Source organism: Pan troglodytes, chromosome 13 (assembly GCF_028858775.2).
Source record: "Pan troglodytes isolate AG18354 chromosome 13, NHGRI_mPanTro3-v2.0_pri, whole genome shotgun sequence".
NCBI lineage: Eukaryota > Metazoa > Chordata > Mammalia > Primates > Hominidae > Pan > Pan troglodytes.
Genome location: NC_072411.2, coordinates 46,337,321 through 46,363,034, shown reverse-complemented (window position 1 = coordinate 46,363,034; position 25,714 = coordinate 46,337,321). Strand labels below are relative to the sequence as shown.

The 25,714-nt window shown below is 37.2% G+C and overlaps 1 protein-coding gene across 45 annotated transcripts in view; it reads left to right on the top strand.

Moving 5' to 3' along the window:
- The window catches only part of GTDC1 (glycosyltransferase like domain containing 1), a 386,422-nt gene that overhangs the window by 12,903 nt on the left and 347,805 nt on the right, over positions 1 to 25,714 (top strand). For 7 of the 45 annotated variants that reach the window (XM_054679808.2, XM_063790454.1, XM_054679806.2 and 4 more), the window contains exon 2: positions 25,553 to 25,680. The exons of 31 other annotated variants lie outside the window; for them this stretch is intronic. The gene's annotated coding sequence lies outside the window, so the exon portion shown is untranslated. Of the gene's footprint in view, positions 1 to 25,550; positions 25,681 to 25,714 lie in introns of those variants that run through there. 7 more of the 45 variants (XM_063790443.1, XM_063790471.1, XM_063790475.1 and 4 more) reach the window with 2 other exon arrangements.

Sequence of the window (25,714 nt, the reverse complement as noted above, 5' to 3'; positions counted from 1 at the left end):
ATTACTATCAGTCATGATGCTGAAAGCTTAGCAGTGCTGAAATAGATGTTTTATAGGACGATGCTGTTGGTGACACTGTCTTATTTTATAGGTGACACTGATGATAAAAATCCATCCAAGAATTTATATGTGACATCTGCAGCAGGTTCAAATCTCTCAGCTATGAGACAAACTGGATACTTCCTAAGGATTGCCATCTATTATGCACAGAGAGCCAAAATCCGTTACTGAAATTGTCTGGGTGAGCCGCCTGCTGGGTCCAGTGATGCACTGGTAGACAAAGGAGTTGAAAAAGAAGTCTGGCATATTCTTTGGATGACTGGCAGAGTGTGACACCAGTATGGCACCAAGCCCTACTATGATTCCAAGGACTTCAGGACTAAAAATAATATATATATATATATATATATATATATATATATATATACACACACATACATACACACATATATATATATAAATGAAAAAAAATTTTGGTGGTATTGGTTGGTGTGGTTGAAGTAAATTTGAGCTTTACTTGGGGAATGTGTATTATATTATCATTCCATAATGTAATTGCTTTGGTAATCAAGATTTAAAGATCTTATATCTATGAAACTCATATAATTATCACCTTTTAGTATTGGGTTATCTCACTGTAAGGGAAATACAGTAAAGAAAAACATCTGTTGACTAAAAGGGTTAATTTCAGGACTATGATTTTCATGTGGAAGTGTTTGCCTGGAGGATTCTTGAAATTTTGCCTTCATCTAGAGTATTTAAAATGTTTCTATTTGCAAAAAGCTATTATACTCAGAATTTTCTAGGAAAACATCCTTTTCAGTGGACTCTTCAATAGTAAAGAATCATACTGTATGGTGTTAGTGTCCATAGAACAGTTGAATTCATAAATTAATATTTTTAGACCTATCAACTAAATTAAATTCACTTAAAATGATTTGGCAAGCAGGTATGAACTGAAAATAAACCTATGTATTTTTGTTTTTTAGAAGTATTGAATCAGAAGAAATTGGAACATCAAAGTATTCTCTGAACCAAATTGATGTTTTATTTGGTTGAGAGTCCTTACTTTTGGTATACTATTTATACCAGTAACAGAGTATTTGAAAGCAGTGCTGGGAAATGAGGTGCATGGATTCTCTCAATGTTGAATCCCATTTTTTTCCCTCAGTGAATCTCCAACATTTTTAAATCTTAGCATTCAACAAAAACTCTACAGCCTAGATATAAACCATAGATTACTTTTTATATAGCATATACAGTTCATCAACAAACAGTAAAGGTTCCTTCATGACTTACCTTGAAATCTTTATTCAAAGGATATACTATTCAATTTTTCAGTGTGCCACTGCCACCACTGCATGTTTTTGGTCAGAGTGCAGTGCAACTAACATCGCCATCCTGCTAGGAAAAAGATCTGCAGGTTGCTGGATAGTGGAAGTTGCACACATCTAATTTACAAGTCAGATTAGAGATCAGAATCTTACAATAGCTTTATGTGGAATTGATTTCATTTCATGGTTTTTAAGCTGTTTTTTCATTGAAGCAATGCCTGTAACTGAAAGACAGGTGTGTTGTAGCATTTGAATACCTTAAACTCTTTTGAATCTGGAATGAAAGGGATGTTCTGGATTCTAAAACTCAGAGATTTTGAATTAAATGCCATCATTCATTTATTGTGCCATAATTGAACTACCTTGAGAACTGAATTTGGAATTACTGTGATTAATATTTGGAAAGCTTTGCCATTTTCAAATACAAGTCACTTTAGCAAGGACCACAATTTGTGTGTGTGTGTGTGTGTGTGTGTGTGTGTGTGTGTTTATTTAAATAGAGCAGCAGGCACCTTTTTACCTTATCGATAAGGTAAATTTAATAAGAAATACGTGGTTTTTAACATTGATATCCCATTCTATTTAAGAAGTCCATTGTGGCCTTTCTGGAGGCCTTCAATAAGGGGAAAGGGACAATGAATAGAACACTGTAGATTGCAGTTTATGTTTTTCCCTTTAAGGCAAACCATTTTCAAAATATAATAATGCCAATGAATACATAAATATAGATTGATAGTTTGAAGTTATTTTAAGTTTACCTGTCTATATTAAAATTGAGAGCCATCTCATAAGAGTGAGTATAAAAAAGTTGTTCATTTTAGAGTGCATAGTGCCATTTAATTGAATTAGAGAACACAGTTGCAAAAAAAAAGCATCTTTTAGATGGTTCTTGAGCCATTAATTGATTTATTGAATATAATCAAGAAGAAAATCCAGATGTTTAAAACTAGTTTTGTATCAGGTCAGAAGAGTATTTAGCTTTATTCTCCTCCACTCCCTTGTCTGATGAGTTCTCATAAATTGCTTTCTGAAATGACGAAACATTGGGATTTGGAAAGCCTTGAGAATTCATCAGTTTTATCTTTTTCTCCAGTGTTTTTTACAAAGGACCCATTTAGTCATGATATTTATAGGATATGAGGAAGGCAGTGATCCTGGCATTCGTGGACTCCAGAAAACATTTTGGAGAAAAATTAATGTAAGGTAAGGGTGTAGTAGGTATACATTGCTGTATTCATTTTATTGTCCCTTCCTTCCTTCCTTCCTTCCTTCCTTCCTTCCTTCCTTCCTTCCTTCCTTCCTTCCTTCCTTCCTCCCATCCTTCCTCCCATCCTTCCTTCCTTCCTTCCCCTTGAAGATCTTGTTGCATACCAATTTATTCATTTTAGTATAGCAGTGACTATTTAAATGGGTCCCTTTCTAACCACCTTTCCCTCCAACCTCAAAATCCCTGGTTAAAATGCTTTTCTTTAAAGAGAGTCAGAGGTAATTTTTTGAATGGAGAAAGTGAGGCTATTCCAGACATTGGGAAATGAGTGGAGTATAAAAGGGAGAATGAGATCTAAATGTGTTGTGATAGATAGTAAGATCATAGATGAACACTCTATTTTTGGATTGAGAAGGGTGCTAGAGTAAGTATATCAATGGAATACAGTGGCTTGTTATCATTATGAACTGTTTAGTAAGTCTCCAGTATGCCAGACATTGAGTAAGACATTTTGCATAAATTCTGTCTTTCCAAAATCTTGAAAGCAGTTGCAACTATCCCAATTTCCTTATGAGGAAACATGTTAAATGGTGTATACAAAGTCTTAGAGTAAGAATTGAAATAGAGAATCATACAGCTAGTGGCTCATTTTGTGCAGAGACCTTTTCTTTCTGGTGATTGTCTGATAAGTTATTAGTGAATAGAAAAGAAATCTGAAAGGCCAGCATACATGTAGGGAGATTTTAAGATTAACAGCTTTTAACATGAATGACTTCATGTTAGTGTTGTAGAATGACATTGGAGCCTTCTTGAGAAGCAGTGACATATTTGCAAATATTGTATCTGGACACTAGAACTCAACCATCTAATGGGTTGCCTTTATTATTAGTAAAGTATTGTATAGCTGCACTTTCAGGTGTAAGTGATGCCATGGTACAAAACTCATATACGGAGGGCAGGTGATCATGAGCTACCAAAGAAACTGCTATATATCATAAGCTGAATTGGATCACCTCCAAATAGAATCTGTAGAAAAGTACTTGAAAGAGGACTGGTTCAAGCAGTCATCTGATACAAAGCTGACTACCAAACATTTTGGGGTGCAGGGATGATAACTGGATAATGGTATCATGAAGCTCATTAAAATAAGAACTGTAAATGTTTACAGGCTTTACAAGCAGATATATGCAGCTCTGTAACAAAATATCATCTTCTTGGAAAGGACCCATTTGGTTAGGAACAAGGCCTTAGCAGCAGCATTTTTTTTTTTTTTTTTTGAGATAGGGTTTCACTCTGCCCAGGCTGGAGTGCAGTGATGTGAACATGGCTTACTGCAGCCTCAACCTCTGAGCTCAAGCAGTCCTCTCGTCCCAGCCTCATGAGAAGCTGGGACCACAGGCATGTGATAATACCCAGCTAATTTTTTTAGTTTCTGTAGAGATTAGGTCTCGCCATGTTGCCTAGGCTAGCATTTTTAAATACAAAAGGCAACTGTGCAGTAGGGTGTTGGAGTCAGATGATCTGGTTATGTTTTTTGAGATATAGAGCAAAATGATGTGGGATATTTGGCTTTGCTATTTGTCCCCCAGGGGGAGTGAAGTAAAGCACAGCCAACGTGATAGTGTCATGGCAGAGCTTAAATGTGAGTACTGTGGCCCCTTGGTGTGGGATGTGGTAATGAAGACAGGACAGGTAAAAATGAAGGAAATCATGAACTCAAAATGTTAGAGTGAAAAATACTTTTCTAATTGTTTGAAAATACAGAAAAGTAAGAAGGCAAACAGATCATAGGCAAGCAAATAAGACAGTTGGACAGAGGTAAGAAGTAGGAGGGCTATTCAAGAGTACAATAGTCCTAGAAAGTTTTTCTCAAAGAGGGAGACGACTTGGAAAGAGAGAGCAGAAAAGTGATTTAGAAATAGATGTTACTGAAATATGTGAGTGAGCTGCTCAAAGACTGCCAGGAGACAGAGAAAATACTAGATAAGAAGGAACAAGTGACCTTTAATATGAAGTTGTATTTCTATCTTATGGTGGTCAAAGGTGACCAGCTAGTTCAGGTAATGGCTTCCCAAGAAAAGACATGCTGATTGTTACCATTTGTTCTGCGAACATTTATGGATATTTCTATAGGCGGGACTTATCCTTGTATCTTGTGATACTGGGTGACTTGGATTTGTGATTTAGAATCTGACTTAGGCTATAAGTTTGTTATGATTATTATCCATATTATTTTCAGCTTTTGGGCAAGAGATTACACTTTAACTGGCTATCCTTGCCATCCTCGAGAAGTAAGGTATCAGATGTGACTTTAAAAATTAACTTTATGGGCCGGATGCGATGGCTCATGCCTGTAATCTCAGCCCTTTGGGAGGCTGAAGCGGGTGGATTACCTGAGGTCGGAGTTTAACACCAGCCTGGCCAAAATGGTGAAACTCCATCTCTATTAAAAATACCAAAATTAGCCGGGGATGGTGGTGCGTGCCTGTAATTCCAGCTACTTGGGAAGCTGAGGCACAAAGATCGCTTGAACCCTGGAGGTGGAGGTTGCAGTGAGCCGAGATCACTCCACTGCACTCCAGCCTGGGCGACAGAGCAAGACCCTGTCTCAAAATAAATAAATACATAAAAATTAAAATTAACTTTATGGAGTATAATTTATGTCCAATAAAGTGAACCAATTTTTAAGTGAATTTTGACATGTGTATACACCCATGTTAACTATCCCACTTTCAAAAAATAGAACAGTTTATCATCCCTAAAAGTTCCGTTACGCACTGTTTCTATTTATTTATTTATTTATTTGAGACGGAGTCTCACTCTGTCACCCAGGCTGGAGTGCAGTGGCACTATCTCCACTCACTGCAAGCTTTGCCTCCCGGGTTCACGCCATTCTCCTGCCTCAGCCTCCTGAGTAGCTGGGATTACAGGCGCCCACCACCATGCCCGGCTAATTTTTTGTATTTTTTAGTAGAGACGGAGTTTCACTGTTTTAGCCAGGATGGTCTCGATCTCCTGACCTCATGATCCGCCAGCCTTGGCCTCCCAAAGTGCTAGGATTACAGGCTTCAGCCACTGCGTCTGGCCCCCTTAATGCACTGTTTCTATCAGGCCTTCCCTTTCCTCATCTCCCCACAGACAGCTAGTGTTCTGATTTCTATTTCCATAGATTAGGTTAGCCTGTTCTTGAGCTTCATATATATGAGATGATAGAGTATATACCCTTTTGTATCTGACTTCTTTTCCTCAACATAATGTTTTTGAGATTAATCCATGTTGTTGCATGTATTAGTGGTTCATTCTGTTTTGTTGCTGAGCAGTGTTTTATTTTACGTAATTTGTTTACCATTCTTCAGTTAATGAGCATTTGACTGTTTTTCTATTTATTGGCTCTTGCAAATCATATCACTATAAACAGAATTTTTGTATAAGTCATTTTATGAACATGTATTCCATTTTCTCTGTGTTAAATACCTAAGAGTGAAATTATTCTTTGATAGGATTGCTATGTTTTAATTTTATAATTATATATATAACTTTATATGTATAACTTTTCCTAAATGGTTATACCCATTTCTACCATGCATTGTTAGTTCAAGTTTGTAGATGTCTGTATTTTGTACCAAGAATATTGGTTTGTACTAAATGATTTTTACAAAGCCAGAGAGCCTGTAGGAGTATTCTTCATGTAATAGCTGAAATCTAGTATATTTTAAAGATATATCTATTTAAAAAAAAAAAACTCTAATGATAATAAGATTGATTAAGTATATATGAAATTATCGATAAGTAGATATGCAGTTATTGACCTGGTTGGTTGCACAGAATTTTTCATTTTCATTTTGCAGGTAGCATGTTTTAATCTAAATTCTAATGTGGACATTTTCCATTGTAAACAGTTGGCTCTTCATGAAATGTATATATAATTAAATATGAATAATACTAATCTTTAAGGTAAAATTTGTATGACCAGATGAAGAATCTCCTTTTTTCTTTTTCCTTGATATGTTTAGTCAGTAGCTTTCCCCCTCATTTTTTTGTAAATCTGTATTTCACATTGAGTTGCTTAAAATGAGTGGTCTCATAATAGGTAAGTGGTAAATGTAGGGGAATTATACACTTTTGATAATAGAATGATGACTAGGAATTGTTTGTTTCAGTATTTTTGCTAAAGCTCCAAAGCTGAAACCAAAGGGTAATAAGTAACCCTGCTTTCTAAAGAGGGATGTGGGGCTTAGTAAAAGAGAATAGACTTGGTTCACCCGCAACACCTGTTTCCCGCATATAGGAGAAATTAGAAGAGAGATTAAAAGTGTCATTCCGATGGAGCTGTTAATCTAGCGGGGAGTTAGTTTTGTGACATTTCCCTGTTTCTCCCCAAATGGACCTTTTTTTTCCAGCCCAGGATTTGGATTTGTCTGCCAGAAGTGTAAATTGATATGTAGTTTGTCTGGATGTTTAATGAGCTGCAGAATCTTGTTTCCTTGTGCTGCAGTGGCACCTTCCAGAGAGTTTTTGAGAAAACGTGATCATAGTCCATTTTCACACTGCTATAAAGAAATACCTGAGACTGGGTAATTTATAAAGAAAAGAGGTTTAATTGACTCACAGTTCTGCATGGCTGGGGAGGCCTCAGGAAACTTACAGTTATGGTGGAAGGGGAAGTAGGCACATCTTACATGGTGGCTGGCGAGAGAGAAGGGTGAGTGAAGGAGGAACTTGCCAAACACTTATAAACCATCAGATCTCAGGAGAACTCACTCACTATCATGAGAATAGCATGGGGGAAGCCACCCCAGTGATCCAGTTACCTCCCACTGGGTTCCTCCCTTGACACCTGGGGATTACAATTACAATGAGATTTGGGTGGGGACACAAAGCCTAACCATATCACGTAACATTTCTGAGAGTTGGGAGCACACTTGAACATAGACTTGTTCCTGGAGGGGAGGAGAATGACTGGCGTCAGCCGAGATGGCATGTTGAGTGAGAGAGCAGTAGGTAGAGGAGTCTGCATGTGTCCATCTTGTATGATTAAGAAGGCATGACTTTTTTTGTCGTGCAAGTGGTCATGGTGGGAGGTAACCAGACTTGAGTTATCTGGATGGATCCTGCCAAGGAGGGCTGCTTGCCATGTGAAGGGACTGTGGGCGGGATAATGGGAGGTTAGCCTAAGAGTGTATTTCCCAGCTGGGTGTAGTGGCTCATGCCTGCATGCCTGTAATTCCAGCACTTTGGGAGGCTGAGGCAGGAGGATCACTTGAGCCCAGGAGTCTATGGCCAGCCTGGGCAACATAGTGAGACTCTTGTCTTTATTCAAAAAAAAAAAAAAAAAAAAAAAAGAATGTAACTCCCACAATAGGGGACTATGAAAGATGGAAGGGTCACCTTTTTGCTTGCTGTAACTGATGACCCCTCTGCTGTGAAGTCACTTGAGAGTGACTGAGAAATAATGGAATTTATCTGGGGTTTTGAGAGATGGGGAAGTGAGATCCAGAGAAATATGTTTGAAAGCATATATTCCATGGAGTTCAGTTCACTTGACCAGTTTTTAGTTCAATAGGATTTTTGTTCAGTTGAATAAACCTTTAGTAAGTGCTTAAACAGAATAGGTAAGGTACTGTTCTAGGCATTTCATGAAAGGCAAAGATGGCTGTGGCGTTTTCTGTCCTCAGGGAGCTTCTGCTTTAGTGTAAATAGCTGAAGTTAATTCATGGCAGAATGACATAGGTGCTTTAAATGTGTAAGTGGCAGTACTATGGGAATTTGGAAAGAACAGTGAATACCACTGGGGTTCAGAGGAGTCTGTGGAGGAGGCCAACTTTGGGCTGGATCTTGAAAGAACAAAAGGATATCAAGTAGGAAGAGAGGCATTCTGGCATGAGGGAATAAACAAAGCCATGGAAATGGGTGACTGAGAAGTAATTCTCATTCACACTGGAAAATGATAATTTTACTTTTTAAATTATGCTTTCAACCATCAATTAAGCTTGCTTGCCCATGTTATAATTCCAGTTGAATCTTGGTATTTTTATGTCATCTTTGCAGTTCTCTAGTGATACGCAATGTGTCTTCCTTTATGAGCTATAGCGTGCATTATCAAGTTGGAAACGTTACTCACTTTAGAACCTGGATGGTTATAAGCATCAAAACCAAACTTCTAAGTCTAATCACAAAGCCTGTTACTTTCCCTGATTTAAAACAGTAAAATGTAGAGAAGATGATGATTTTTACATATCCTAAGAAGCACTTGGCAGAGCAATTAGTTTCATAACAAGTGATTGTTTTTTAAAGCTCTCTCTAGAATAAGAATGAGTATCTTGATGCTAGTGTCACTTTTAAATAGCTATGGCTCCAGGAATGTGTCTGTTCATGTTATTATCTTAAATACACACCTTATCTATCCATATTGCTATACTTCAGATGTGAAAGTGAAAATAAAGGTGTGAAGTGCCTAGCAGACTTGTATGGATTTATGTAAATCAGAAAACACACAAACAATCCATTAGTCTCAGTGCTGAAGCCCTGATATATTAAAATCAAATATGGATTATTTCCTAAAAATTTCACGTACACACATACCATCATATCCAGTGATTTACTTGCCAAAAAAAAAATCTTTATTTCTTTGAACTCTAGACACATATCCAGCTGTCTTATGACATCTCCATATGGATATTTAAAGGAATATAAATCTTCAAATACTTAAAACTGAGCTGATCTTTTTACCCAAACTTGTTTCATCTTTAATCTTCGCCATCTAAGTCCATTGGTGTTACTCAAACCAAAAACGTTGGAGTCATCCCTGACTCTTCTTTTTCTTTCACATTCACAGTTTATCTCAGTAGTTCATGTTAACTCTACCATGAAAATATATTTAGAATTTGAATCTCATCACCTTTCACTCCCTCTACTACTACCTGGCCAAAGCCACTGTCATTTCTTACTTGGATTATTTTAGTAGCCTCTTGACTGGTCTCTCAGCTTTTTCTCACAACCTGAAACCCAACACATCAGTCTGGTCTCAATGCAGTATCCAGAATATTTAGGTTAAAACAAGTTAAATCCTGTCATTCTTCAAAGCTTCATTTGTTTTCTTTCTCACTTAATGTAAAAGGTAAAGTCTTTGTAGTAGCTTATAAGGCTGTATATGATATTGCCCCCTTTGCAACCTCATTTTTGGACTCTCTACCTAACCTTCATTCATACCTCAGTTTTTGACTCCATTTACTACCCCCCTTTCCTGTTTGACACCATATTGTTTCTGGAATAGCTGGCCTTGGGGCTTTTGCGCTTGGTGTTCCCTCTGCCTGTAATGTTCATCCCCCAGATGACTGCTTAACTTATTCCCTAATCTTTCTTGGGTCTTGAGATGTTGCATCTCTAGTGAGACCTTCTTTGGCCATCTTACTTAAAATGTCCCTCTCCCTGCAACTACTTTATGTTTCTCATTTGCTCTTTGCCAGATGAACTTACTGTATATTTTGCTTTACTTTTTATGACCTTTTTCTTTCAGAATGAAAGCTTGATGAGTGCAAAGTATTTTATGTTTTGTTTACTCCTGTGCCATCAGACTTGGAGTCGTTTCTGGCACACAGTTGGCACTTAATGCATAATTGATTGAATGATAAAAGACAATGAAAGATTTATTACCTAGGGGTTAAACCTGTAGTTAGGTTGATTTGTCTTTTATTGATATCTTTGGGAAATGATGCTATTTCCAAATGGCTGAATGTTACTTCTTTTTAATTAAATCATATTTATTGGTATAATTTGCATATAGTAAAATGTGCTTATTTTAAATGTACAAGTTAATGTTTTGACAGATTTACACATTCATGTAACTACTACTACAATCAAGGTACAGAACATCTCCATCACTTCAAAAGTTTCCTTGTGTCTGTTTGTAGTCACTCCTCCCTCATTCTCATCTCCAGGCAACTAATGATTTGATTTTTGTCACTGTGAATTCGTTTTGCCTGCTCCAGAGTTTCAAATAAATAGAATTATACATTATATACTCTTTAGAGCATGATGTTTTTGAGGCTTATTATGTTATTGTATGTCTCATTAGTTTGTTCCTTTCAGTAAAGAATAGTGTTCTATTGTATAAATGTGCTCACAATTTGCTTATCCATGTATCTGTTCATGAACATTTGGGGCATTTACAGGTTTTTTTGCCTATAGTGAATGACACTACCATGAGCATTCAAGGTGCGAGCCTTTGTGGAAATAGGCTTTAATTTTTCTGGGTTGATTACTCAATAGTAAAATTACTGTTTTATATGGTAAGTTTATGCTTAACTTTGTAAGAAATTACTTTGAAGAACTATTTTCCTCAGTGATTGTATCATACTCACTAGCAATGTATGAAAAAATTCTAGTTGCTCCACATTCTGGCCAGCACTTGGTATAATTCTTTTAAATTCAGACACTCTATTGGGTGTATACTGGTATCTCCTTGTGGTTTTAATTTGCATTTTTCTGATTACCAGTGATGTTGATATTTTCATTTATTCATCGGCCATTTATATAACTTCTTTTGTGAAATAGCTGATGAAATCTTTTGTCCATTAAAAAACGCTGGATTGTTTCTTGTCATTCAGTTACAATAGTTCTTTATATCTTTGTATATCTAGGTACAAGTTCTTGGTAGATGTTTTCTCTTGGTCTGTAGAGTAAGTGTAGTTTATCAACATTTTCTTTGGTGGTCTGTGCTTTCTTTCTTTCTTTTTTTTGGTAATATCTAAGAAATTGTTGTTGTTGTTGTTTTTTTGAAATGAAGTCTCGCTCTGTTGCCCAGTCTGGACTGGGATTACAGGCGTGAGCCACCGCGCCCGGCAAATGTCTAAGAAATCTTTGATTAATACCAGGTTGTAAAAGATTTTCTGTGTTTTCTCCCAAGAGTTTTACAGTTTTGGCTTTTACATTAGGTCTCTGATTTGTTTTGAGTTAATTTTTATATATAGTGTGCGGTAAGGATCAAGGTTTGTTCTCTTCTATATCCACCTGTTCTTTTCCTTTGAATTACCTTGAAATTTTGTTAAAAATCAACTAATCATGGCCAGGCATGGTGGCTCACGCCTGTAATCCCAGCACTTTGGGAGGCTGAGGTGGGTGGATCACAAGGTCAGGAGTTAAGACCAACCGGACTAACATAGTGAAACCCCGTCTGTACTAAAAATACAAAAAATTAGCCTGCTGTGGTGGCGGGCACCTGTAATCCCAGCTACTCGGAAGGCCGAGGCAGGAGAATCACTTGAACCTGGGAGGCAGAGGCTGTGGTGAGCTGAGATTGTGCCACTGCACTCCAGCCCAGGTGACAGTGCGAGACTCTGTCTCAAAAAAAAAAAAAAAAAAAACAACCAATCATATATGTGTGGGTTTTTTCCTGGGTGCTGTTATATTGATCTATATGTCTATCATGCCAACATAACAGTGTTCAGTAGTAAGTCTTGAAATCACATGGTTTAAGTTCTTTTTGTTCTTTTTTGAAATTGTTTTCACTATTCTAAGTCTTTTCTATTTCCATATCAATTAGAGAATCGGCTTGTACATTTGTACAAAATACTTCTGGGAATTTTAATTTCCATTGTGTGAATTCAGTGGATTGGTTGGGGAGCATTAACATCTAAATGATTGAATTATTCTAAACCATGAATATAGTATACCTCAATTTAGTTATTCTTTCATTTCTCTGAGTAATGTTTTGTAGTTTTCAGTGTGCTAATCTCTTGTGTCTTTTATTAAATTTGTCCTAGGTGAATAGGACGTGAATTATATTTCTGAATGCCATTGAAAATGCTATTTAAAAAATTTACAGTTTGTCATTGTTTCTATACAGAACTAGAATTGATTTTTACATATTGAACCTTGATAATGTAATCATTAATGCTTTTGACTTTTTTTGTGTGAATTCCTCAGGATGCTCTCTATATATGATCTTGTTAATCACAAATAAAGACAGTTACTCCTATCCAATATTAGTGTCTGTTACTTCTCTTTTTCTACAGCACAGATGAGGACAGTGTTAAAGCACAGAGTAGGACACTGTTTACATTGCACAGACTAGTGCAGTGTTAAATAGAAGTGGTGAGAGTGAACATCCTTGCCTTGTTTCTAATCCCAGGAAAGAAGCATTCAGACTTTCACTGTTACGTGTGATATTAGCTCTAAGTTTTTTGCAGATGTACCATATCAGGTAGAGCAAGTTCCCTTTTATTGTAAGTATACTGAAAGCTTTTATTATATTGCATGTGAATGTTGAATGTTTTCATATTTTTTTTTGCCATCTATAAGGTGAATCATTTGTATTTTCTTTTTTTTTTTTTTAATTGTTTTTTTTTTTTTTTTTAAGACGGAGTCTTGCTCTGTCACCAGGCTGGAGTGCAGTGGCACGATCTCGGCTCGCTGCAATCTCTGCCTTCCGGGTTCAAGTGATTCCCCTGCCTCAGCCTCCCCAGTAGCTGGGACTACAGGCGTGCACCACCACGCCCAGCTAATTTTTGTGTTTTTAGTAGAGACGGGGGTTTCACCATGTTGGTCAGGCTGGTCTCGAACTCCTGACCTGGTGATCCACCCGCCTCGGCCTCCCAAAGTGCTGGGATTACAGGCCTGAGCTACCGTGCCCAGCCATTTGTATTTTCTTTTAACACTTGTTAATATGGTGAATTGAATTGATTAGATTTTGAATCTTAAGCCTGTCTTTGCATTTTTGTGATAAACTCCATTTTTTCATGGAGTTTTATGTTATCTATGGAGGATATATTCTTTTACTATGCAAAATTTGATTTGCTTAATTTCGTTGTTGATTTGTGGATGTATGTTTATGAGGCCTATTAACTTTTGTTTTCTGGGGGGCTTTTATGGACTGTGTGTATTCCCTCAAAATTTTTAGGTTGATGTGCTAACTCACAATGGTATTCAGAATTGAGGCCTTTGAGAAGTAATTAAGTTTAGGTGAGGTCATGAGGGTGGGGCCCTCTTAGAAGAAGAAGAAGGAAAAACTAGAGTTCACTCTTTCTCTTTGATGGGAGTACACAGTGAGAAGGCAGCCATCTACAAGTGAGGAAGAAGGCCCTCACCAGCTAACTGAATTGGCTGGCATTTCGATCATCCCAGCCTCCAGAACTGTGAGAAATAAATTCCTGTTATTTGAGCCACCCAGTCTATATCGTATTTTGTTATAGAAACCTGAGCTGACTAACCCGGGAGTAGGGTTGTAATGTCTTTGTCAGATTTTGGTATAAAGGTCATGATTGTTTCAGTAGATGCAGAAAAAGCATTTGACAAAATCTGACACTTTTTTTAGTGATAAAATACTCTAAGAATAAAAAGGAAATTTCCTCAACATGGGAAAGGGCATCTATGTAAAAACCACAGCCAACATCTTAATGGTGAAAGAGGAACAGAGCAAGAATGTTGCTTTCACTATTCAGTTTTGTATTGGACGTTCTAGCCAAGACAATTTGTCGAGAAAAAGAAATAAAGGCATCCAGATGGGAAAGAAGTAAAACTATCTCTATTTGTAGATGACATGATCTTCTGTATAGAAAATCCTAAGGAATCACCAAAATGTATTAGAATTCATAAATGAGATCAACAAGCTTGCAAGGTATAATAGCAATATACAGAAATCAATTGTATTTCTATACATTAGCAGTGAACAAAAATGAAATTAAGAATTCCATTTATAATTGCATCTAGAAATTAAGAAAATAAGCAGTAAAAAAATGGTACTCTGAAACCTACCAAAAATTATTGAAAGAAATTAAAGAATTAGACATCCCATGTTCATGGATCTAGATGACTTAATATTGTTAAGATGTCAGTATTATCCCAAATGATCTACAGATTCAAGGCAATCTCAGCTGCCATTTTTCTTCTTCAGAAAAGGCAAAGCTGATCCTAAAAGTTACATGGAAATTTAGGGTAGTCAGAATTTTTAAAACAGCTTTGAAAAAGAACAACAAAAGTGAAGGAGTCACAGTTCTTGATTTCAAAACTTAATACAAAGCTACAGTACCCAAAACAGGGCGATACTGGTATAATGATAGACATATAGGTCACTGGAATATAATTGAAAGCCCAGAATTAAACCTTGACTTTTATGTTCAATTGATTTTTAAAGGGTGTCATGACAATTTAATAAAGAAAGGATAGTCTTTTCAACAGATGGTGCTGGGATAACTGTGTATCCACTAGCAAAAGAATAAAGTTGGACCCCTTTCATGTACTATATATTAAAATATTAATGCCAAATGGATTATGGACCCAAATGAAAGAACTAAAACTATAAACTCTTAAAAGAAAACATAAGAGTAAGTCTACTTATTCTTGGGTTAGTCAAAGCCTTTTTACAAGACACCAAAAGCACAAGTGACAGTAGAAAAAGTAAATATGTTGGACTTCATCAAAATTAAAAACTTTATACTTTAAAAGACACTATCAAAAATAAAGTGAAAAATACCAACACACAACATGCAAGAACATATTTGTCAGTTATATTTGTGATAAGGGACTTGTATCCACAATATATAAAGAACTGTTACAATTCAATAATCAAGACAATTCAAAAATGTGAAAAGTATCTGAATAGAAATTTTCCAACAGACAGTAGGCATATGCATAGATGCTCTCAGTGTCATTTACTGTTGTGAAATGCAAGTCAAATCAGAATTTCTCATCTGCGTCTTTGTATTTTAAATTATAAATAAAGTTTATATTTACCTCTGGAAGTTCTACTTTTTAAAATAGCTTTTATTTATTATTATGTTACATTTAGAAATAAATTCTTCTGTAATCCCAGCACTTTGGGAGGCTGAGGTGGGAGGCCTACTTGAGGCCAGGAGTACAAGACCAGCCTGGCGAATATAGTGAGATCCTGTTTCTATTAAAATAATTCTTAAATACATTGTCAAGTACTGTTTTAGTATATTCATTGTTTAGTGTACTTGCTATCCTGGTATGCTTGTTCCATCATATCTGTTATTTCTGGATCTATTTTTTATTGACTGATTTTTGTCTTAGTTATGAGTCACATTTTTCTTCTTTGTATGTCTGGTAATTTTTGGTTTGCTGATGGGGATTGTAAATGTTGCATTATTGAATGTCTTGATTTTACTGTCTTTTAAAAAAGAGTTTCAGTTTTAGCAGGCAGTTTACATTCTTTGTGAATCAGCTTGGTCTTTTTGGGGCTAGTTTTGTTTGTTAGGATTGTTTTGAGTATCCTTTACTATAGAGGAGGTAAATTAATAGAGGAGGTAAACTATAGAGAGGTAAATTAATCTTATTTCTAAGGTGTGATTCTTCTTTATCCTCTGCTGAATGCTGTGCATGGTCAGCGAAGTCCCTCTACTCTTTTATTCCAAATCTGCCTGTCTTCCAGGCTTCTGTGACCTTTTGGAAGTGTTGTTATTGTTCTCTCATATTTGTTCTTTTACCAGTCTCATGGAATCTTAGAATATTCATCAGAAGAGTACACATGGAACCCTTGTGTAGACATGTGGTGCTTTCCCTCTTCTTAGCTCCTTTTACGTATGTACTGTACACTTATAAACTTAAGCTACCTCAGGCTTCCTAAAACTCTAATATCTGTTCCCGCAATTCAGCTGAACCACCATGTACTTAGTGTCTCCCACCATGATGCAGAGAGTGCCTCTACGCAGAAAGCTGGTGCAATCATAGGGTTTCCCTTTCTTTTAGGGATCATAGTTCATTGCTGCCATTATTGTCTACTGTCTGAAAATGATTGTTTTGTATATTTATCAAATTTTCTGGTTGATTATGGTATGAAGTGGGCAAGCCTGGTGCTAGTTAATCAAAGCCAGTATTGGAAATGCCCTGTTACTCCCTTTTTAGTATTGAAATTTAAGAAAAAAATAAAAGTTTTTGCATGTATCTAAAAGTGTTTTATTTATACATATCTCATCACAAAAAATTGTTGAACATTTTCCACCCTTTTCTTGATGACTTCTCTTTTAATTATTTTATGATGCAGACTTATGTGCTTTAGACTTTTGAAAATACTCCTCTCCTAGTTTTCCTAATTTATCTTTTCCTCCTCCAGTATTTTGTCCATATTGAGGCCAATTTCAGTTTTCAGTGGCTCCCTTATTCCCTGAAACAACCTTTTTTTAAATAAATCATCTTCATTATTCACAAAAGGAGGTTTTAATATTTAACCTTGGTACTTAAGGGCCTGTCCAGTAAGTCTCCTGTCTGCATATTCTACGTTTTTATACTTAACATAGTACTTCACCGCCTTGGCCAGCATTACTTTACTAGCCTCTGTTTCTTTGGTAATACCGTTTCCTTTACTGAAAGCCTATCTTCAGTGCTCTCTGTGAAAAGCTTCACCATTCTTCAAAGTCTCTCATTTCTTTATTGTGGTGCTTTTCTTTTCTTTTTTTTTGGAGATGAGTTTCGCTCTGTCTCTGTCACCCAGGCTGGAATGCAATGGTGCGATCTCTGCTCACTGCAACCTCCGCCTTCCGGGTTCAAGCAATTCTCCTTCCTCAGCCTCCTGAGTAGCTGGCATTACAGGTGTGCACAACCATGCCTGGCTAATTTTTGTATTTTTAGTACAGACAGGGTTTCACCATGGTGGCCAGGCTGGTCTCGAACTCCTGACCTCAAGTGATCCCCCCCGCCTTGGCCTCCTAAAGTGCTAGGATTACAGGCCTGAGCCACCATGCCCGGCATTGTGCTTTTCTTACTAGGATCTAGTTACTAGTTACAGTTACTAGTTTTCTTACTAGGTTATAGTTCTTGAATATTTGTCAAATGCTCCTTACTACTTTGTAAGCCCATCAAATGCTGTACTCATCTTTGATTCTGCCATAGGCCGGTGTTCTGACTGGCCTAGAAGTTGGCACATAGTTGATGTTCTGTAAATATATATTGAATATTGACTGAAACAGCCTTTAAAATAGAAATTATAGATAAATTTGGCAGGTGTATCCTGATCTTCAGTGTGGCTTTTTGAGGTAATAAGTTTATGGTATGAGTGCACTGTCTAAGTATCATGCTCTCCTAAGATACACCTTTCTGTATGGCTGTAATTCTAAGTTAGGGAACAGATAGAAATAAAGGGTCTGTTCATTTCATCTGTGTAGTGTTCAGTAAAGACAGGGAGATTGCTATGGGCAATCTGAGTTGGTTACCCCACTTGTTCTCCAGTGTAATCCATATCTTTCTTTTTACTTATTTTATGACTCTTCTAGCTTAATATCTTTTAGTCCACAGACATATATATGTGTGAGTATATATATGTATATAATTATATATATATATAATTGAGGAAAAGCAGTATTTGTGGTGGCATGGGGTAAACACAAGTAAGCCCTCAATGACTTTGGTAGACAGATATTTTCTGTATGCCCTAAGTGTGGAGATGAGTGCCATTGTAGGTAGAGGAGGAGCACTTGGATGTGTGGTGGCCCCTTAAGGTTCTCAGAGGCTTATATCTAGGTGTATAAGTCAGGGAGGGCCAAATGTGCTTTGCCTAGCACAACTTTCACTGACTGAGCAGTCTATTTTCAGATAGTCCCTCAGATAATGAAAGTCGTCATTGCTTAATTTTATACACTCTTCCACTTATTTATACCTACTGCCATTTACTGAGGTCATCCCTTCAAAAAATATTTCTTGAGGACCCATGATGTGCCCGTGCTGGCACTGAAAAGATAAAGAAGACATGCTTCCTGGAGGAGTGGCAGTGGCCTTCAGAGGTCTTGATTAGTGCTTTGAGGCCACTGTTTGAGGAACCTGGCGTTTAATACTTGCGTTTCCTCCAGAAAGCATGTGGGCATTGGTAGTGGACGTGCTTTTAAAAAGAGCCTCGTATGGCTATATTTTGTACATGATCCTGTGTTTAATAAGATGGATGATTCAGTTTCTTCTGTGAATTCAGGTTGTGATATTTGCATCTTTGGAAATGCTATTTAGGAAATAAATACCAGCATGGAAATTCATAGTTTGTTAATTTTCTTGAAGATACAAGGCCTGGTGCGGTGGCTCATGCCTGTAATCCCAGCACTCTGGGAGGCCGAGATGGGTGAATCACCTGAGGTCAGGAGTTTGAGACCAGCCAGGCCAACTAGGCGAAACTCTGTCTCTACTAAAAGTACAAAAATTAGCTGGGCGTGGTGGTGCGCATCTGTAGTCCTAGCTACTCAAGAGGCTGAGGCAGGAGAATCACTTGCATCTGGGACGCGGAGGTTGCAGTAAGCTGAGATCATGCTACTGCACTCCAGCCTGGGTGACAGAGCGAGATTCTGTCTCAAAACAAACAAACAAACAAAAAAACAAGACAAAACAAAAAATGTACATATTTTTTACTAAGTTGCATAGCTGTGGTATTTTGTGTAATGGTAATTGAAATGTAAAAAATGGTTTATTGGAAGGATTTTTGGTTTTAATCAGATTTTTAAAAATAAAGATTAAATCATTGGCATTGCAATTGGCTAGGAAAAAAACCCATTTTCTTTCTTTTTTTCAATGTACTAGCCTTTGGTAAACAGATGGTCAGATTAAATGCTATATAATTGAAAGTGCCTCAGAGTAAAAATTTGCAGATATTTGGGAAAGGAAATATAGTTAATACCAAAAAATTTTGGGGGCTTCTGGTTCACAAATTTGCATTACTCATCCTCCTTAGCTGATAACACATAATCATCAAGAGGCTGGACAAGACCATTTTCTCGTTTTGAGTTATTATTTTTTTTTCCTTTAACCCCTATCCCTACCCCTGTTTTCCACCCCTATCCCAGCTTCCCTTAATAGACCTTGACTTGCATGTGTTTGGCATATTACCTTGGATTGGCACATATCTTTGAAAAATATAGAACAGTTCGTATATTATGTATATCTTAAATTCAGACCTCAAGCTTTCTTTTTTCACTTTTGACACTGTTTTTAGTTTAGACATGTTATGGTGTATATCTCTAGCTAAATACTTCTAAACATAGTTTGGTTCCTTTGTAAGTTATCCAGGTAATGGATGAATGGATTGCCTCTAAAACCACTTAGACGTAATGCTGTGATAAACATCTGTACACAATTTTAATACTAGTTTTATGTGTAAGTTCTTTAGGCTGTGTATTTAGGAGTGGGATTGTTGGATATAGGATAGTGGCTTGCAATAGCATTTTTCCCCGCTTGTTCATTTATATTTTTTCATACAATTTGTATATCATTTGGCCATTTAATTATAGATAATTTAAAAAAATAGTTTTTACTGTGGTAAAATGGACCTAACATAAAATTTACTATTTTAACCATTTTTAAGTGTATAGGTCAGTGGCATTAGGTACATTCCCATTGTTGTGCAGCCATCTCTACCATCTTTATCCAAAGCTTTTCACCTTCCTCAACTGAAACTGTACCCATTAGGCAGTGGGTACTCACTCCCCAGGCAACCTGGCAGTCCCTGGCAGACTTTCTGTCTTTATGAATGAGACTACTCTAGGTACCTCATATAAGTTGAATCATATGGCATTTGCCATTTTGATTGACTAGTTTATTTTACTTAGTATAATGTCTTCAAGGTTCACTCATGTTGTAGCATATGTCAGAATGTTTTTCCTTTTTAAGGCTGAATAATATTACATTGTATATACATATACCACATTTTATTTCTCCATTCGTCCATTGATGGACTCTTCTACTTTTTGGCTGTTGTGAGCAATGCTACTATGAATGTAGGTATACAAATAATCTGTTCAAGTCCCTGATTTCAATTCTTTTGAGATGTATACCCAGAAGTGGAATTGCTGGATCATATTTTTATTTTTTGAAGAACTGCTATACTCTTTTCCATAGTGGCTGCACCATTTTGTATTCCCACCAGCAGTGTACACAGATTTCAATTTCTCCATATTCTTACCAACACTTGTTTTTAAATTTTTAAAAAATTAAAAAAGAGAACTCTATATTATAGTAGTAGCTAGCATTAAGTAAGGGCTTACTGTGAGCCCAAGTGCTGTTCTGTAAGTTTTACATGTGAGAAGCTTTTAGCCTTCACAACAGGTTTCCAAGATATATATATAGAGAATACGCCATTAATAGAGTTCCTAGGATAACAGAGTGATACACTGGAACTTTGAATTGAGGCACCAGTATTCAACACGTGCTTCTATATCCAAAGGAAGTGCTAGACCATATGCAGAATTATAGAAAGCTGGTTTTGTGACATTTGAATCCCTTTACTCACATAGAGGCTATCAAAGTGGGGGTGTGGGGGGGAAGATTTTGTTAGATGAATTTTTCTGCAGGTCATCAGAGTGCTGTATGTTTTTCCCTTGTCTCCCACAAGTTAGGGGTCTCTGAATCTTTTGTCAAGTCTAGTGAGAGAAGTTTCAACTAAAGTTTATCTTGGAGTCACAAGATATTGATGCTTGACTCATACCTGGGAAAGCTGAAGTGTTCTATAGCAGTAGTGCTGGGTTTGAGAAGTAATTGCACTCTTCTCTGTCAACAGGGAAATCAACCTGCTGTCATTTTTAAAGGGATCCTGCTGAAAAAAAAGTCTCCTGCCAGGGCAAGAAGATCCCAGCAGTAATGGACTGTTTGTGTACCACCAGGGGTTAGAAGCTAAGGAGGCATTAAGAGCTTTTAGCAGAGAGAGAGAGCAGTGTCTCTGGCAGGATATTTGCAATTGGAGGAGTATACCATTGGAAGAGTGCACATAAGCTCCCCAAGAGAGGAAGAATTAGCGTTAAACACTCTGCCATAGCCCTAGATCATTTTGCTACAGATAGCAATCAAGAACTGTCTTATATGCCTGACCTCTCCTCCCTTTCCTGACCTTGATCCTGGTGGGCTCAGAAAACTCAGGAAGATGGTGGAAGAGAAATTTGGTGAGATGAGGAGGATCCTGTTCCTTCCTTCACTGACAGTGGCTGGTGCTGGGCAGGCCCCAGCTGAGTGAAGAACATAGATTTAATGTTACATGTACTTTGGAGTTTTGATTGTTATTTGGGTCTAGTCTTTTTATTTTGTAAAATTTCAAGCCTATTGGAATGTTGAAACAATACAATAAACACCCCATACCTTTTACCAGTTATTAACATTTAGCCACGGTATATATTGTATTTATACTCTTTTGGGCAGTGGGATGGGGCTGAACCATTCAAAAGTGACATTTTACCCCTTCAGCTTGTTTATCTTAAGAATTAAAATATTCTCTCTCTGGGCGCGGTGGCTCACGCCTGTAAATCCAGCACTTTGGGAGGCCAAGGCAGGCGGATCACGAGGTCAGGAGATCGAGACCATCCTGGCTAACACAGTGATACCCCATCTCTACTAAAAATACAAAAAATTAGCTGGGTGTGGTGGCAGGCGCCTGTAGTCCCAGCTACTCGGGAGGCTGAGGCAGGAGAATGGCCTGAACCTGGGAGGCGCAGCTTGAAGTGATCGCGCCACTGCACTCCAGCCTGGGCGACAGAGCGAGACTCCATCTCAAAAAAAAAAAAAAAAAGTTAAAATATTCTTCTATGTAGTCGTAATACTTTTACCACACCGAGGTCTTTACCATTGGTATAATAATGTATACTATACAGTCTATATTCAATTTTCCCTAGTTATCTAAGACTTTCTTTTTCTTTTTTAAGAGACGGAATCCAGCCCGGCACTGTGGCTCACACCTGTAATCCCAGCACTTTGGGAGGCCGAGGTGGGTGGATCACGAGGTCAGGGGATCGAGACCATCCTGGCTAACATGGTGAAACCCCATCTATACTAAAAATACAAAAAATTAGCCAGGTGTGGTGGCATGCACCTGTAGTCCCAGCTACTTAGGAGGCTGAGGTAGGAGAATCATTTGAACCCGGGAGGTGGAGATTGCAGTGAGCCAAGATTGCACCACTGCACTCCAGTCTGGGAAACAGAGTGAGACTCTGTCTCAAAAAAAAGAAAAAAAACAAAAGACGGAATCTTGCTCCCAAAGGTCTGGGATGACAGGCATGAGACACCACGCCCAGCCAAGACTAGTAATTTTGAATTACTGAACCGAGACCTACCATTTAAATTGACTATATGATTTTCTCTTACTTATGAGGGACCAGAAAAGTCATGAGGATTATTTGAATTTTTACTATAGGCCAGGAGTTGATTTATTCTTGAGTAAGTGTAATAGACCAGAAAGAGACAAAAAGAAAGTTTTTGCGTGAAATCCATTGTTTCTCCGTGGTCAAGCTGGCAGGCACACTTTTAAAAGAATGTCTCAATTCAGTATGCTCTTGGCATTATTCAAGAATAGATTTCTTGTAGGTAAAATTGACTGAGTAATGATAATTGTTGAAGCTGGGTGATGGTGGTTCATTAAACTTTTCTCCCTACTGTTGGGTATAATTGAAGATTTTCATGACGAAAAGTTAAATGATTTTTTTGACTCTTTGTGTTTTCTAATTTGTAGATTTGGAATGTTAGTAAATCACATAATGCATTCCTTAATATCAGAGGAAATCAATTTATAAAACTAAAACAGTAATAATAATAGTTTTCCATATGTAGGGCAAACTAAGCTAAGTCTTTTCCAAATTCACACCTCTCCAATATAAATTTTATTATTTCATTATAAAGCAATCATTCTTTGAAGTTTATACTCATTTTGAAGACTTCTCTTCATCTTTTTCTTGGTTTGTCATTTGTCTCTGAAGTGCAGGAGAGACCGAGTCCAGGGTTGGCCCTCATAGTGGTGAGGATGACCTGGGTGAAAGTGTAGTCTGGGTGAAAGTTCATGTTGGGACCAAAATTAAAGCTAAAGTTTATAAGAAATAGGATTGAGCCTGAGGGGTTTCAACATGGTACAGTGTTGGAGTGTGGCTCTGATTCAGAAATCGGGGTAATTTTTCCAAAATTGAAATAAAAATGAAATAGTCCTGAAACAGTGTTGTTTAACTTTGTTAGAATTTATTTCTTTGGAATTTGAAATACTTTGTGTATTAGCTGTAAGTGATTGTTTTTGTGTGAATAGAATATTTTTTGTACTTTAATAGAGTATTTTTTTCAGTCATAATTTTATAGCCAAAGGTAGAATCTTGTAACTTTGTCCTAAATGAACACTTTTGATGGAAGTCAATAAAATACTACACTAAATGTCCCTGTATACATTATATACATTAGTGATTTCTGAGTGTTAAAATTTTTGCCTTTCTTTTGGTTTAGTTTATCTTATAAAGGTTTTCTAAAGTGAATAATTATTAATCACATTGCACTGATAAATGACATGATTTTAGTTGGTCTTTGTAAGAGAGACAGTTTACTCATCAACCTTAGTGTTTCTTAGCAACACAAATTATTCCTATCTTGGGCATTTTCATATCTTCCTTCAGACATACATGTGGAAATAGTTTATATGACCTGATGCTTGTCCATCTGTCCTGAATCTCTCATTACTTCTTCGTTACCTAAACATCCTTATTAAACTTCATGTCCATACAATATATTCTTTCAGCTTAATAAACCACAGTTTGACCTCAGCATCATTTGGCTTGTCACAATCTTAAAAGTGTTCTGAAAAATAAATTTATTTTGTGTATTGTGTAGCTAAAAGTTACTGAAAATGTTATATTTTCATGTTAAAAAAAAGTATAAAAATAATGCCTTGGGGCCAGGCTCAGTGGTTCATGCCCGTCATCCTAGCACTTTGGGAGGCTGAGGTGGGAGGATTGTTTGAGACCAGCCTGGGCAACATAGTGAGATCCCGTCTCTACAAAAAAATTTAAAAATTAGTCAGGAATGGTGCCACATACCTGTAGTCTCAGCTACTCGAGAGGCTGAGGTGGGAGGATTAGTTGAGCCATGGAGATTGAGGCTGCAGTGAGCCACACAGTCTTGCCACTGCACTCCAGCCTGGGTGATGGAGCGAGACCCTGTCTCAAAATACAAAAACAAAAACAAAAAAGCTGCCTTGGGAGCTGGCTAACTGTTTTCTTATTGTTCTCATCCTCTAGGATGAGAGCTGAATCACTTCTGGTAGAGAAATAGGTTGACTATCTTTTGGCAAGTTGACATGTTCAGTTTAGATTATAATTTATGAAAATGCTGGATTCATAGGGAGTGTTGGCGTTCATACATCCATTCAACAAATATTTATTTAGCACTTACAACATGCCAGGCTTTGTGACAGGCACTGGGGATACAGTGGTTAGTGAAAATATGGCATCTGTGCTCTCTATCTCTAGCAAAGGGATATGGTTGTCTGAGAGCATCAGAAAAGAACCTGCTCTGGTCAGGTAGGAAAGGCTTCCCTTAGGAAGTGAGCCTTAGCTGCTATCTGAAGAGCACACCAGTGGGAGCAGCATGTGCAAAGGCCACGTGGCAGGATGCAACAGGGCGCATTGAGAGAAGCTGGAGTGCAGAGTGAACACCTGCAAGATAAAGCTTTCAGGGAGATTGGTTTTAAGTAAAAACTTCATTCTTTATAGATGCTTTATATGAAATCAATAATTATTTTTATATTGACTTCTGTGTGTCATATTGACTTCTATATATCTATTTTAAGACAATAAACTTTGTTTTCAGATACTCAAAAGATTTGAAGATTTCTTCAAGTTCATTTTTCTCATTTGGTCCTTTAATCCCCTAACTAGGAATCCACTGATTATCCAACTGCTTGAGTATAACTACCCGAGTGGCAGGGTCCTCCCTTTCTTCTTTGGAACCAGCTTTATTTCCAGACACTTTTAAGCAATGGAGAGTTCTTTCTTATGTGAAGCCAAAATTCTGGATTTTACTCATTGATACTAGTTCTCAGTGGCAAAACTGAACAAGTCCAATTTGTTTATAGACTCTTTTACTTATTGAAGATTACTTATATATAGCTATAAGTCTCTTCCACAAAGAGTTTTTCACCCAATGTTAAACAAATTTCAAGTATACACACACACACACACACAATGAAACATCCTCCCTCCCCTACTCTGCGTGTACCAGTTGCCTGGCTTCAATAATTGTCAACCTATGGTTTTGATTGATGGATACTTAATGAATACCATTTTTGCCCTAGGACTTGCTGGAGATATAGAAAGGGACCTGACACAGTTTCTGGCCTTAAGGAGCTCTCATTCCAGTGGGGAAGAAAAAAGCTAAAATAATGATGTCCGAGAGCATCAGAAAAGAACCTGCTCTGTTCAGGTAGGAAAGGCTTCCCTTAGGAAGTGAGCCTTAG